Here is a 14,591-nt window from a genome sequence, read left to right on the forward strand (position 1 = left end):
ATTGAAACAACTTTTCTGTTCTCAGATATCTTTCCTGTCCCTTCAGTGTAGCAGGTCACCACAGTTGGACAGGACCAAAGGCTGTTCTCTTATTAGAAGAGGCACCTTTAACTGGAGTGAAACTGGGTACTGCAGATATGCTGTGACCTGCTGTGCTTTTCCAGCACAACTCTAACCTTGACCTTCAACCGGAGGGTCACCACAGAAGGTTGAGAAGGCAGGCCTTCAGTAACCTCAGACAATCCCGGAATGGAACAAACACCATCCCTCTGGATCTCAAACCAAACATTCAGCCAACTGAGCTAACGAACTTGTCTCTTCAAAAATCAAATTACCATCTTGCTCATATGCTTGCATGATTCTTTGGGGGTTTTTAGCGTTGGTGATACCTAACTCCAACAGCTCATTTTATAGCTTCCCATCGTTCACAGAATTAACTTTTTCTATGCCCTAGGTATCCCTGGCATTGAGAGCTACACCGTCATATTTTTGTCTATTATGTCCTGTCTAAGTACTGTATTCACTTGAACATTCTAATTTTCATACTCTGAATTAGCTTTATCTCAGATGTTCCTACAACTTTATAGTTTAGCCTGCCCTCACCAAAATATCCTACAATCTACATATCTTATTAGGAAATTTTCCTGTACATAATATAACATATTCAATTGTAGATTTACCACCTCTTGTGTTCCCCCTACTTAAAATAATCATCTTGGATGTTAAGACCTTAAACTTCATGCACAAATCTGGTCTACTGCATGAAATGCAAATACAATTCTTTCAGCATTTCCTCTAAAAAGGACATCAAAATTGGAGGTGTAGTGGACAGCGAAGTAGGTTACCTCAGATTACAACGGGCTCTTGATCAAATGGGCCAATGGGCTGAGGAGTGGCAGATGGAGTTTAATTCAGATAAGTGTGAGGTGCTGCATTTTGGGAAAGCAAATCTTAGCAAGATTTATACACTTAATGGTAAGGTCCTAGGGAGTGTTGCTCAACAAAGAGACCTTGGAGAGCAGGTTCATAGCTCCTTGAAAGTCGCAGGTAGATAGGATAGTGAAGAAGGTGTTTGGTATGCTTTCCTTTATTGGTCAGAGTATTGAGTACAGGCGTCGGGAGGTCATGTTGCGGCTGTACAGGACATTGGTTAGGCCACTGTTGGAATATTGCGTGCAATTCTGGTCTCCTTCTTACCAGAAAGATGTTGTGAAACTTGAAAGCGTTCAGAAAAGATTTACAAGGATGTTGCCAGGGTTGGAGGATTTGAGCTATAGGAAGAGATTGAATAGGCTGGGGCTGTTTTCCCTGGAGCATCGGTAGCTGTGGGGTGACCTTACAGAGGTTTATAAAATCATGAGGGGCATGGATAGGATAAATAGACAAAGTCTTTTCTCTGGGGTGGGGGAGTCCAGAACTAGAGGGCATAGGTTTAGGGTGAGAGGGGAAAGATAAAAGAGACGTAAGGGGTAACCTTTTCACGCAGAGTGTGGTGCATGTATGGAATGAGTTGCCAGAGGAAGTGGTGGGGGTTGGTACAATTGCAACATTTAAAAGGCATTTGGATGGGTATATGAATAGGAAGGGTTTGGAGGGATATGGGCCAGGTGCTGACAGGTGGGACGAGATTGGGTTGGGAAATCTGGTAGGCATGGATGGGTTGGACCAAAGGGTCTGTTTCCATGCTGTACATCTCTATGAGTCTGTGACTTCGCTTCATTACTTGGATGTTTCCTGTGCTTCAGGCCATCCCTCCTGCAACTTATACAGAGTTAAAACATTTTTAAAGAAGTCAATGAATAATGATACTAATCTGAAATGTATGTTCTTCTGAAATTGTTTTGTCGTTTTTTGGATTATCCCATATTATTCATATTCTTCATATTACAGAAGGATTTACAGAGAATGCTATGTTACAGTTCACACCATGTAACACTGTCAATTATTCACCCAGAGTTTTTAAGTGCCCAAAACACTGCCACTGACAATTGACTTTGAAATGATTGTTCTTACCGACAAAGAAGCTTTGTTGCTATTACACGATATTGAATTGCCCAAAGTTAAATATCAGCAAATCAAAACTGAAAAGGTAATACATATACAAATCAAAATGAAGAAACCAAACAGAAAGTACCACTGAAAAATGACTTGGAGAATAGGAAGAAAATCAATCCAGAATGACAGCAAAGAAATTCCTACTAAGAAATGCAAGATGAACCAACAATGTTATGCTTTATTTAAAATGTCACACACCAATTGAATTTTAACTAATTGAAATTTCTTACGTCCATAGAGGTTTTTTATAAAATATCTAAATATGTACGTACATCGTAATCGTTGAGTTTAACAGCTGTATTATATGAATTGCTGAAAAATACACATTTTGTCAAATCTTTTCATCTTGCACTCATCAGGACAATTCGCAAGAATACCAATTCTTAGTATTTATGTGAGACTAGATGTTTCACGTTGTTACTACGCAGCAGCAACACAAGTAGCACTTGCCATCAACAGGATGGTGCCATCAAACCAAGAAAGCTATTGCACAAATGAGTAAAGTGTTATATGCATTTCAGTACTGGTGTTATGTCAGTTAGATATGCTGTACAAAGACTGACAAATAATATCAAAAAACATATCCCTTCAGCTGTTTGAAACAAACAATCTACTGAGTGTACCCAACTAGTCCGTGCTTGAAAAACTCACAATGCCCAACATTAAATGTGATTCAGCAATTCAACAACATTTGCTGGGTAATCCTGAAAAATTATGCAAAGAAATATACTGACAACCAACTTATGATCATCAATTAGACTTGCAGCGAAGTGCACTTGTGTGTACTCGAAGCTCTATATAATACACAAGTTCTCTTCTTTGCAGACACCCATTGTACTTGTTGCAACACAACAAAATAAATGCCAGCTAATCACTGGTTCACTTCTCGCATTAATGTCCTGATCAAACAGAGTCAACCTGCCTGATTTTAAAATTAAACAAAACCTGACAGTTAATCAACATTTAAGGGTGAATTCTTTAATGCAACGCCTCTATAAATCAGAGTCCAATTATCAACCAATCAGCACCCTCCATTCATACCGTATAAATGCTGTTTTCTCATTAAATTGGTACAGAAAAGCTTTAAAACATCTTTTTTCAGCAATACTCAAACTTCATATTAGTAAATGACCATTTATATTTGTATCTCTGAGTAGCTTTATTAATGTTGTTACGGCAACACATCTGACCAAAATATCAAATCCAAAAGTGTAATGTTTGGAGACAGGGCAGCAGATTGTGCAATGTAATTAAACACAATGTACATTTGTAGCATTCAGGCAGAGAGAGAGAGAGAGAGAGAGAGAAACAAAAATCTCCACTCTCATTTCTTTTCAAAATAAGAATGCAGATTAGCAAGTTGAACCCTATTTTGCATAATGAAACTGTAGTTCGTGGGTTTTTGATATTAATTTGAACACAAACTAGAAAATCAATTTGAAGAGACCTTCTTTTAACTTGAAGTTTTCAGGGTAGGTTTTCTTTGGTGGAAATCCCTTCAGACACTGTGCCATTGAACAGCAGCAGCTTTTCTTCCTTGGGCATTTTTTTATGGCCTGAAAACATTTCCAAGATGCTGCCAAGCCACTACCTAAAAATCATGTATAAGATATGAGCAAAAGGGCTCAAGGCCACTAACACTCGAGACATCATCTTGTTCTTGCTGAAAATCAACTAGCAGAAAACCTTTCCGCATTTATGATCATTTGGATGGGTGAGTAGTGATGGGGGCTGGTTGGTCTAAGTGCAAATGACCTAGTCAGTCAGAAGGCAAGTTTGGCACCCAATTATCATCTCCCCAAGGGTGGCATGAAGGTAGGGATATTCTGAGAAAAGGCCACATTAATAGGCAAATGACAGCCACAACTGGACTCCCTGTTGCCTAAGAGAATGAAGCATCAGGAATCAGAGAGCTGACAATATACAGGCAGATGTCCCCAAGTGACCCACGTTCTTACACCGTCTCTTTTTACGAGTTGGCAGATGTTGTCACCAGGAAGTCATTTCACTCCATTCCAAAGAAGAAATCGGCTGAGCCAGATGAACAGGATATGGATAGGGGTCAGCCACCAGGAAGTCATTCAGAGGATATGGGTGCTGTACAGAAATCACTTCAATGGTCTGTTGCCATCTCGAAAGGCGAGGGGTAAATGGCATTAGGATGACAGGCCTCTGTGTACTGATCAGTATGTACATGATCAGAGCATACTGAGTTCCCAAATGTCTCCTTTAACATTATCAAATCAGGTGAGCAACCCTCAGGCTGGGAGTGCAATTGAGAAGGAGCATTACTGATGAATCAAGCATTTCAGATGAAAACTAAACAGGGAGTGGCCTAAATGAGAGGGAGCACAGTCCTCTACTGAAACATTCTTCATCCTGTAGAAGAAAGCACATAAACCAAGAGAAATGTATTGTACTGGGGATGATGTGGCACAGCTCCTCACACAGAGCCCATTCAGTAGGCAGCCCTGGAATTGGCAAGGATTACATCAGGTCAAGTCAACTGCAGTGGTAAGACAGAGATTGTCCACGTCACGGGTCATTGTAGGTCAACCTACAAGTGAAAGGCATGGAGATGACTTCTGTTGAAATGCCCTGTGTCCATATTATCCCATCTATCTGAAAATGGATGCAGAACCTGCACTCTGGAAGATGGTATGCATTACATTCTTGATGGCAATGACAAACAAGATTGGTAAGAATGCAAAATTGTTCGCAGTTGATCCCTTGGAATGACTTACATGTATAACAATTCAGCACCATGATGAACTCGACAGTTGCGTGTGTGGGATCCAAGAGGTTTCATACCATTGTGAACCAGAGCTTAAATGTCCACAGCCAACAGCCTGGATAGGCACAGTGTCTTATGGCACTAGTGTTTTTGCCATTTGCAGGTTTGCCAATGATGCCTTGGGTAGCACCTTCTTTCCCCTTTGTGCTAAGCTTCTCTAGCCTCCTCCATTGCAGCTGGCCCTCTCTAAACTATCCAACGTGAGACTCATCTGCTTCCACACCGAGTGGCTGCTCAGCTTTCTCTACCTACTTCTGATGCCCAAGTGAAGCCTTACATCCCTGTTAGGGTCCCAACTACTCACTTTATGAATATAAATCTCAGCACCGTCGATTGAACTTTGTGCCAGTAGTTGAGCAGCTGAGTCTAAATCTCCTATTTTTCCCAATTGTTGAGCAATGCTTTCAATGCACTGGCTCATAATTATGCTCCTGTCAGCTGCACACTAACATTTTTCCCAGACCTTCCAATTTCCCCATGCCACCCAACTCAAACTTTGGGAACATTGGGACCAGATATATGAATCACAAAATATTACCCAAAGCAGACAAAGCAAACAATTAGGACAGTAAAGGATACATTAGCCTTTATTGGAAAGAAACCAGAGGATAAGAGTGAAGGAAACTTACTACACTATGGCAGAGTTTTGGTGAGACTATTCCAAGAATACATGAACAATTTTGGTCTCGTAAACTAAGGAAAGATGTACGTGCATTAAAGGGGAGCAACAAAGCTTCACTAAACAAATACCTAGGAGGAATTATCCTATTAGGAGAGATTAAGTCGACCAGGCCTACAGTCTTTGGAATTTAGAAATGAAAGGTGATTTAATTGAAATGTATATGTAAGATACATCTCACCACTACATCACTTCAAGGTTCAATTCAAGGCTCTTAATGTTTGACATGCTCTTCCAATTTAAGAACCCGCTCAGTTAGTTACATCAAAGCCATATATACTGGGAAGGTCACAGATTCAATCCCAGCTAAACTAACCAGTTTCAACATAGGTGGTGGTAGGGACTATACTGCTGGTATCAGTGCTCCTTGAAAGCAAAACAAGCCTGTTTTACGTCAATTGTTTCTATTTATTTACTAACGGTTGTTCAAAATTTGCACCATTTAAGTAAACCATCCCCGCGGTGAAGGAGACTGTCAAAACTCCCCCAAGATTCTCACATGCAAAACAACTACTTGAATGAGGCACTGGAACTTGCTCAAGGAACAGGAACAAAGCAAGGATTAATGCTTTCAGAATCGGAGAAACAATTAGCAGGACGAGAAAGAAATAAAATGTACCAATGCCCTTTATCACTGCTTTCAGTAAAACCTTTATGGTGAGTTGATTAAAAAAAAGATGAGTGTGTTTTATTCACGTTGGATAGATTGCCCAACAAACACACTCATTTCAAACTGGTCAACACTGTTCTCCTTTGTGCCCAATGGAGGAATCTTATTAAAAATATTCAACAGAAGTGTCAGTATATGTGTCTACAACAAGGAACAAAATTGGTTCTGTTGGCAGGCTAGATTATCACAATCTTAACTAAAGTGGAGAACAGATAAGAACCTGGAGAAAATGCTGACAAATTGTCAGAGCACTGCAGCGAGATTACAAGTTTAGTGTACATGCAAGGTCTTTCACAAAACCTTTACACTTCAATTCGTAAAAAGAGGAACTCAGATTGTTCCTGAAGATATCTAACTAGCACTTGCACTAGTGTATCTAGGGGAACCATTCTAAATATCACTCTGTGTAAATAATTTCAGGTCCTAAATAATACTTGCACAATTTTAACAGATACCAACACTTTATTTGTATTTAATTGAACCTGCCACCAAATTTGAATTTGTACTTCTTGAACCCAAAAGGATGTGAAAACAAAACCCACATGATGCTTATTACTGAAATCAACTCCCTCAAATAGCAATGAAATCCAGGGTCTATATTTTAGGTGGGTGGGCTTGTGCGGATTATAATTAAGAGTCCATCCTTTCAACAAATGGCAATTTTAATGGTATTTCTTGTTTTCCCCACTTCCTCTCGTAAAAGAGAATAGCTTCCACAATTATTCTTTAGCAAGTTGGTTGTGTTCCATCCACAGTGCAGTGACAATTTATGAGTGAACTTAGCTTTTAACTCATTATGATACACATTAGGAAGAAAACACAATAGCAGGACATGTTGTGGACAAAAATGCTTAACTGTATGTTATAGTGAACCAGGTGGCTAATGACTTCTAAGAGCTCTTCCCTGACAGGTAAAATACTTTATTATAAACCTTGGCAGGACACCAATGAACAATTCAGTACCTCTGCAACCTATTTTACAATTTGCTGCATTTCCACATAGTGCACTCCCTAGTACACAAAATTTATTACCAGGTCTAAAACCTGTAACCATCTAACATTGAATATTTTACACTTGAATAACTCTGTAAACATGTGATTTCTCTTCCTAAACACAGACAAAGATAATACTAATACACCATTTTGCATGGAATAAACCACTCATCCTTATAACCCTACTCCCTTCAAGTATAAAGGCCTTTATTAATTTTAGGACCTAACATTACAATCTCCTAAAGGAAGCAACTGTTTTTTTAAAACAAAAAGAAACATTAGAACAAAAACAGCATTTCAGTCTATATGGTCAGTCCCTGAATAAATAATTTTTTGCCAATACTCCTTGGCTAATTTTTATACTGTTTAACTCCCTTGAAATGGCTAATTTTTGTACTGTTTAACTCCCTTGAAATTTACTGTGTTTTAACGTCCACTGGCTGACTGGCACTTAACCACCTTTTAACCATTTAGTCTTTAACCATCCTCTGCATAGGACAATTTAATCTGTCCAATCAGCCTCCCATATCAGAGCTTCATCTCATGCCTGTTATTGTCATTGTCATTCTCCAGGTCAGAGTAAACAGTTCCCCAATGACCGAATCTCTTAAGGATCTTGGGTATCTCAATACAATCTCCTCTTACTCTTCTCGAGTGTAAGCAAAGAGCTGCCATAACTCTTTCTGACAACTGAGCTGTCAGATGCTGTGTGGGTGGCCTTTCCTCAGCATCGTTTGATGTTCTGAGATGTCCTTCCTCAACATTGTGAGCAAAGCTGTACGCAGTACCCTGGATGGGGAAAAAGTTTAACTGTTCCCAAGCTTTTTTGTTCTCATTTGCGCATTCCAAGACTACTTGCCTTATTGATGACTGCCACACACGGTGCAAATGGTTTCAACAATCAATCCAACAAACAGACCACAAATTTTCTCTGCTACATCTTGCCCATATAACAGTTCCAACGTTATTTCCTTTTAACCGGTCTCACTGCATTCTAGTTGTCAATTCCATTCACCATTTCTTAAGACCAATTTGCTAATCTATATAAGATTATTCTCCTTACAGCAATGATGTGGGAGAACCGGTGTTGGACTGAGGTGGACAAAGTTAAAAATCACACAGCACCAGGTTATAGTCCAACACTAGCTAGAGCTTCCAAATAAATCTGTTGGTCTCTAACCTGGTGTTGTGTGATTTTTAACTTTCTCCTTATAGCAGAGAAGGTTTGGGGGAAGATTTACAAGACAAGTTCAAAATAAAGAAGATCGTTATGAAGGACTAAGTCAAAAGAGAGTGCTTCCATTCTGAAAAAGGATCAGTACCAAGCAGACAGAGGCTAAGGTAATGAAAGAACCAGAGATGAGATTAGAAGGATGTTTTTGCAGACAGCTGAAGACCTGGGATATCTGTCTGTAAAGGTATTTTAAAGACAATTAAATTTATAAGTAAAAATGAAACATTTACAAGGCTGAGGCAAATATAGAAGATTGAAACAAACTGGTTCACTCTTTCAAAGAGTTGCAGAGGTCAAATGCGCTGAATGGCTTCCTTTTCCCGCTGCACTTTCCTCTTGGTCTCCATCATAGTTTTGGAAAGTTTTGACAGCCCGCTCCCTATCTCCATTTCCAACTATTGAACTAATTTAGATCAATTAATTTCAGAAAGGTACCAGCAAAGTTTGTTCATCAAACCACTTGCACACACCTCCGTCACCTCCTGCACATCCCCTACAGGATACCACCAATGTCAGCAACTCTGTGCTTTTCTACCTAATGAACAAAACACTTCATTCAATAGTTTCGGAATCTTGCTAAAGTGGAGATAAACAATGTTCATACAGCTTACTAATACGTTTGAAAACTCCTCAAAAAAAAAGAAGCATTTTTAAGGTTTTTGTGAAGGTTTGTAGCTCGGATTGTGGATGTGGTTGTTGGTTTGCCTGTTGAGCTGGTCGGTTGCCATGGAGAAATCTCATCACCATGCTTGGTAACATCAATAGTGCAACTTCCGTGAAGTGTTGTTCGACTCCGCTTAATGACCATAAGACCTGGTTTGTCAAGGTGGGTGTTGTCATTTCCAGATTTTCTCTGCAGTGGTTTGTACATGGGTCAACATCTCCATTCTTGTTGAATGGCATTCCCCAGATGAAAGACCCCATACCCACCACAAGCAGGGCAAACGTAATATACTAAATCCCATGTAACGTATGCCATAAACACTTCATCAGACAGACCAACAGAAACCTAGCAATCTGGATACACAGACACCAACTAACAGCAAAACAGCACAGACCAACTCTCCCTCAGCTCAATACATGCAGATAAGGACGGCCATCAATTTGACTGGGACAACATAACCGTCAGGATTAGAGTGATTAGAACAGCACAACAGGTCAGGCAGCATCCAAGGAGCAGGAAAATCGATGTTTTGGGCAAAAGCCCTTCCATAACTATTCTATGTCAAGCTGACTAGAGACGTACAGGAATTCCGAGAGGCCTGGTTTTTAACCCAGAATGCTATTCACAAGCATGCAGATATAGACCCCACATACAAACCACTGCACAGAAAACCAGAAATGACAACACACACCTTATCAAACTTGATCATATACATATCACATGGATTAGAACCACAATGCTTCACAGAAATCACACTGATGATATTACCAAGCATGGTGACAAAACGGCTGCATTGCATGCCACCAGCTTGGCGAGCAAACCAACAACCAAATCTAATTATGTATGGCCCAAATCTTCCAGTCTACACATCACTGAGGACAATGGCATGATGGACCCCCACAAATGCCCAATGTGCTGATCTCTGTCTCGTGTGCCTGGGAAGTTCTGAGGAGAAATCCTTCAACCTCCCAATCCCCTCGGCAGAATCCCCAGATCTGAGTTACAGTCAGACCTCAGACAGTTCTGATCTACTTATCTGAATAGATACCCTTAAAACATTAGGAAAATACTGGTCTACACCTGGGCAACTACCCACCTTACCACACCCAATAATGTACAGTGACTCTTGCTACCCTCCCTTGACCTACTGACCATCCCCCTGCAACCACCCCTGACCCAGACTACTCCTTCTGATCATGCTAACCCCAAGTTCCAACCAATCTCCTCAACAATACATAACTACTCCCCCAGGCTACCCCGACTCAATCTCACTAGCCCTCAAACTGACTACCTTTGCTGACACAACCTAACTAATCTATGACCAAATGTACCTACTCACCCACCCAACTAACATACCACCTGCCTCATCCAGTGCCATAAGAACGAGACACACATACTCTTTGCCCCAACAATCCAGTGCTACTTCTGGATAACAAGACAATTTAAAGATTAACCGACTTGTCCTTTCCCAGAGACAATCACACCAGTAATCTGCTATCTGAATGGTCACCTCCAGTACTGCCCAAAGTCTAGAGAGCCATCAAGATGGTATGTAATTTTCACGTGGCCAGCAGGCAATGCCAGTACTTGCCCTCCCTACAAAGTCGGAAAATGCAGAATATTTCCCTGCAAATAGACCGTGGAATATTCATCATTTACGTACTGTACTTTATGGTCATTTGTGGACATTAAAGGTGCAATGAAAATGAAAATTCTTTTTTTTTAACCTCCTTTGTTCCCTACACATTTTCACTTATTTCCTGTTATTTCCCATATGGTTTAAATTGCCTATGTTACACATTACAATTTGTATCTAGAATGATGTTCACCGGTTCCCCATGACACTCTGCCCCTCCAACAAACTCTTCCAATCTGGGTCTATTAACATAACACCAATGCCAAACCATTCAAAGTGTTTCAGTAAAGTGTAACTTTAAAACATGAAAGCCAACCACCTGGTGAAGGAGCAGCACTCTGAAAACTAGTGCTCCCAATTAAACCTGTTGGACTATAACCTGGTGTTGTGTGATTTTTAACTTTGTACACCCCAGTCCAACACCGGCATCTCCAAATTAAACCTAAAGAGAAGGTACAAGGATGGCAGTCAAGTGTTTAGACTATCAGAGGTTGAATTCTTATTGTCTCAAAGTCCAAAAATTAAGAGTCTTTGTCGCATTCTCCTTATTCATGAGGAAGCAAATGCATAAGATGGCCAAATAAATTCATAGGTAAAAATCCAACTGGGAGGTTTTGTCTCTTATCAAATTAACGTATCTTTTTAACTTTGAAATCTTTGTTAGAGACCTGCAGGAATGGGGTGGAAATCTATCCAAAACAAAAACAAATATATTTTGAAATGGCTACCCTGTTAAAAAGTAGACATTTAAATTATTGCTCAATGCAAATTTGTCAAATATTTTGGAACAAACAAAAGCCAACTGAACAGAACATGTGCTCTGCAGCGTTGAATTCCGTTTCAGTGCAAGGATTGTACCTGATCTATCTAGGGCAGGTCCTGCTAAATTTAGGTATTTTCAAAACCGCAGTACAAATCCTCTTAAACTAAATTAAAACACGAACCTACACCGCACCCTGCTGTGGTGTGAGCCAATAAAATGCGTGTCTTTGCATTGTTCTAATATTCTCGATCAATATACTAACGAATTAAAACAAAACATGGGAAGCAAACATAACCTGGCTGTATGCTGAACGCATTAAAGACACGTTTGGTGCAACGTTTTCTAGTTTATACCAAAAAAAGATCAAGGGTCAACCCGCATGCAGCACGCACAATGGCTGGAGGGTAGCAGCATTCAGTAACCCATTGCAACTTGCAGGCTGTGGGGTCTCTGTGCGGGGGGGAAGGATAGCAGCATCTTGCCTCTGGCTCACATGAGTAATCAATACATTGTCAATACGAAATCTGATCGTCAACCACAAAGCAAGCGCGGTCGGTGTCCCGAATAGCTGTTTCTCTGCTCCCGTTGTCTCCCCCTGAACCCTTCCCTCTATAAGGTAGAGACGCCGCTGCTCTGCCTGTTTGACAGGCTCATACCCAGGGCGATTTCAGTTCGAAACAACAGGCTTTTGTCCAGTTTCGTTTCAGAAAAAAGTGGCGCAAACATGCATTGTACCGGCTTCCCATTCTCCGCACGGTGCTAACGGCCTACCTGTAAACTGCCTTTAATCCTGATCGCCGATATTAATACACATGCGACCAATTGATGTTTTTTTTAAAAAAGGCAACGCAATTTTCCCGTCAGTCACACATTGATCAATAACCGCTGGACTCGAATATAAAATCCGACAATCAATAGGTCAGGCCCCAGTCCTTCCCCAACTGCTGCACACTCCCTTCCCACCTTACTGATGTCTAAGTGGTCTTTTGGAAATGAATAGTTTTACTGGAGAAAACTTACAGCAGATCCGGTTCTGCCACTTTGTGGCCGCTCTGTGGTGCTGTCTGTCTTACAACCCTGCTCATGTTTGCCTGAGTGACTCTGAATGATTGAGGGAAGCGGGTGGCGGGGTTCTGGGAAACACAGCCCAGGCCACACAACCTCCCAGCGCGAAAACACACACACACACCCCCCTGCTCTCCCCCCCACAGCCGCCACCCCCAATATACACTGGTGTCAAATGAAAACCCCTGAGATTTAACTACATTGGGGGGGACCCCGCCAGGTCCGCGGGACAACACACACCAGAGAGAGAGGGAGAGAGGGACAGGGCAGTGAGAGGGCTTCAGGAGGGTCCAGGAGTCCCACAGGGACTGCAGCCAACAAGTGCAGCAGCGAGAGTTCACCACATCCCACACTCTCAGCCCTGAGGCTGCTCCCTCCCTTATCCCGGGAGTGGCCCGGGTCCGTGCTATCCCCCTCTATCCCGGGAATGGCCCGGGATCGGTGCCATCCCCCTCTATCCCGGGAATGACCCCGGTTCCGTGCTATCCCCCTCTATCCCGGGAATGACCCGGGATCGGTGCTATCCCCCTCTATCCCGGGAATGACCCGGGATCGGTGCTGTCCCCTTCTATCCTGGGAATGGTTTCCGTGCTATCCCCCTCTATCCCGGGAATGACCCGGGTCCGTGTTATCCCCCTCTATCCCGGGAATGACCCGGGATCGGTGCTGTCCCCCTCTATCCCGGGAATGACCCGGTTCCGTGCTATCCCCCTCTATCCCGGGAATGGCCCGGATTCGGTGCTATCCCCCTCTATCCCGCGAATGACCCGGGATCGGTGCTGTCCCCCTCTATCCCGGGAATGGCCCGTTCCCAGTTTCCGACTACTGGCCCTGGGGTTCCTGCTCCGTTGCGGTTTCCAGCCGGGAATTGTCCGGTTCCTAATTGAGACGAAGCCCTGGGGTGGCCCTCCCCAAGGCCGTGCCGAGAGCAGGCTGGGTGTTCCCACCCGGAGATGTGGGGGCGAGGTTGGGGCTTCAGACAGCACCCATCGCCTGAAACCGTCCGCTATCCCCGGGGTCAGCCCCAGTGTCTTGCTCTCAGTGTGCAGCTGGAGGACAATGTTAGCCCCTTGGTGTACACACACACACACACACTGAGAGGGGTTAGCCCGCGGTACCACGAACACCGCGTGCATTCCCACTTATATTTTGGAATTAATCTGGTAACGATCATTTACTTCAGAAATGATGTCGCTGCAATTCGAGGGATCCACTCGGGTCCACGGTATCTCCCCAGATGGCTGGCTCACAGTAATCGCCACTCAAACTGTCTCAAACCTCGCCAGAGCCAAACATTTAAGGTCGAGCCGAAAAACCCACCTCTTTGAGCCAGAGATTCCCACCGATGTGAAGCCCCTGGGAGGGGGAAGGTCAGGTCTGTGTGCTCCGCCGGCTGTGGGGATAACGCGGGTGTTTGCACCGTTTAGTGAACCTCAACACTGCCGCCGTGCTGAGAGTCAAGCTCACCTTTATCAGGAAACAGATACTGTCTGCAGCAGCAGCATACCTCCCTGTGCCTTCACTTGACTCACTGCTCTGTAAGACCATCTACCTCACCGTGCCTTACTTACTCCGTCCACACAGGTCGGAGGGACGCTTTTCTTACCCACAACAATGGCCTATAAGTGAATAAAGTTCCGCTTCGTGGTGTATTATAAATGGAAATGTAAAACCGAAAGTGCTATAACAGTTCGATAATCATTAAACCAAACCCTGCAAATGCCGAGCCGAACCAACACCCAACCAATCCAGTGTGAATTATCACTGACTCATGCCTGCATCATTTGCATTTTATTCTCCTTGTGCCTTTTGCCACCCAGTAAACATCAAAGAAATGCAACAGAACCTCTGAACACTAAGGCCACATGTGGGAAATAAACGGCCTCATATGCACACCATCATTTCTGCAGCTGCCAATTTGCTCAGCCACACCCTCACATTTATCAATGATGCCCTAGTCCCCAGTAACACCATTACCCTAACTTGCACCATCCTACCTCCTGCAGCCTTCGTTTGTGCCCTTTCAGTCCAAGAGAGA

At 42.6% G+C, this 14,591-nt stretch overlaps 1 protein-coding gene across 4 annotated transcripts in view; it reads right to left on the minus strand.

The window, feature by feature from the left end:
• The window catches only part of fhdc1 (FH2 domain containing 1), a 195,426-nt gene extending 181,159 nt beyond the window's left edge, over positions 1–14,267 (minus strand). The window contains exon 1 of one of the 4 annotated variants that reach the window (XM_072588574.1): positions 13,874–14,267. The gene's annotated coding sequence lies outside the window, so the exon portion shown is untranslated. Of the gene's footprint in view, positions 1–12,259; positions 12,462–12,508; positions 12,637–13,731 lie in introns of those variants that run through there. The other 3 variants (XM_072589800.1, XM_072589154.1, XM_072589061.1) reach the window with 3 other exon arrangements.
• Between the last annotated feature and the right edge of the window lie 324 nt (positions 14,268–14,591).

This window comes from Chiloscyllium punctatum, chromosome 1, assembly GCF_047496795.1.
Source record: "Chiloscyllium punctatum isolate Juve2018m chromosome 1, sChiPun1.3, whole genome shotgun sequence".
NCBI lineage: Eukaryota > Metazoa > Chordata > Chondrichthyes > Orectolobiformes > Hemiscylliidae > Chiloscyllium > Chiloscyllium punctatum.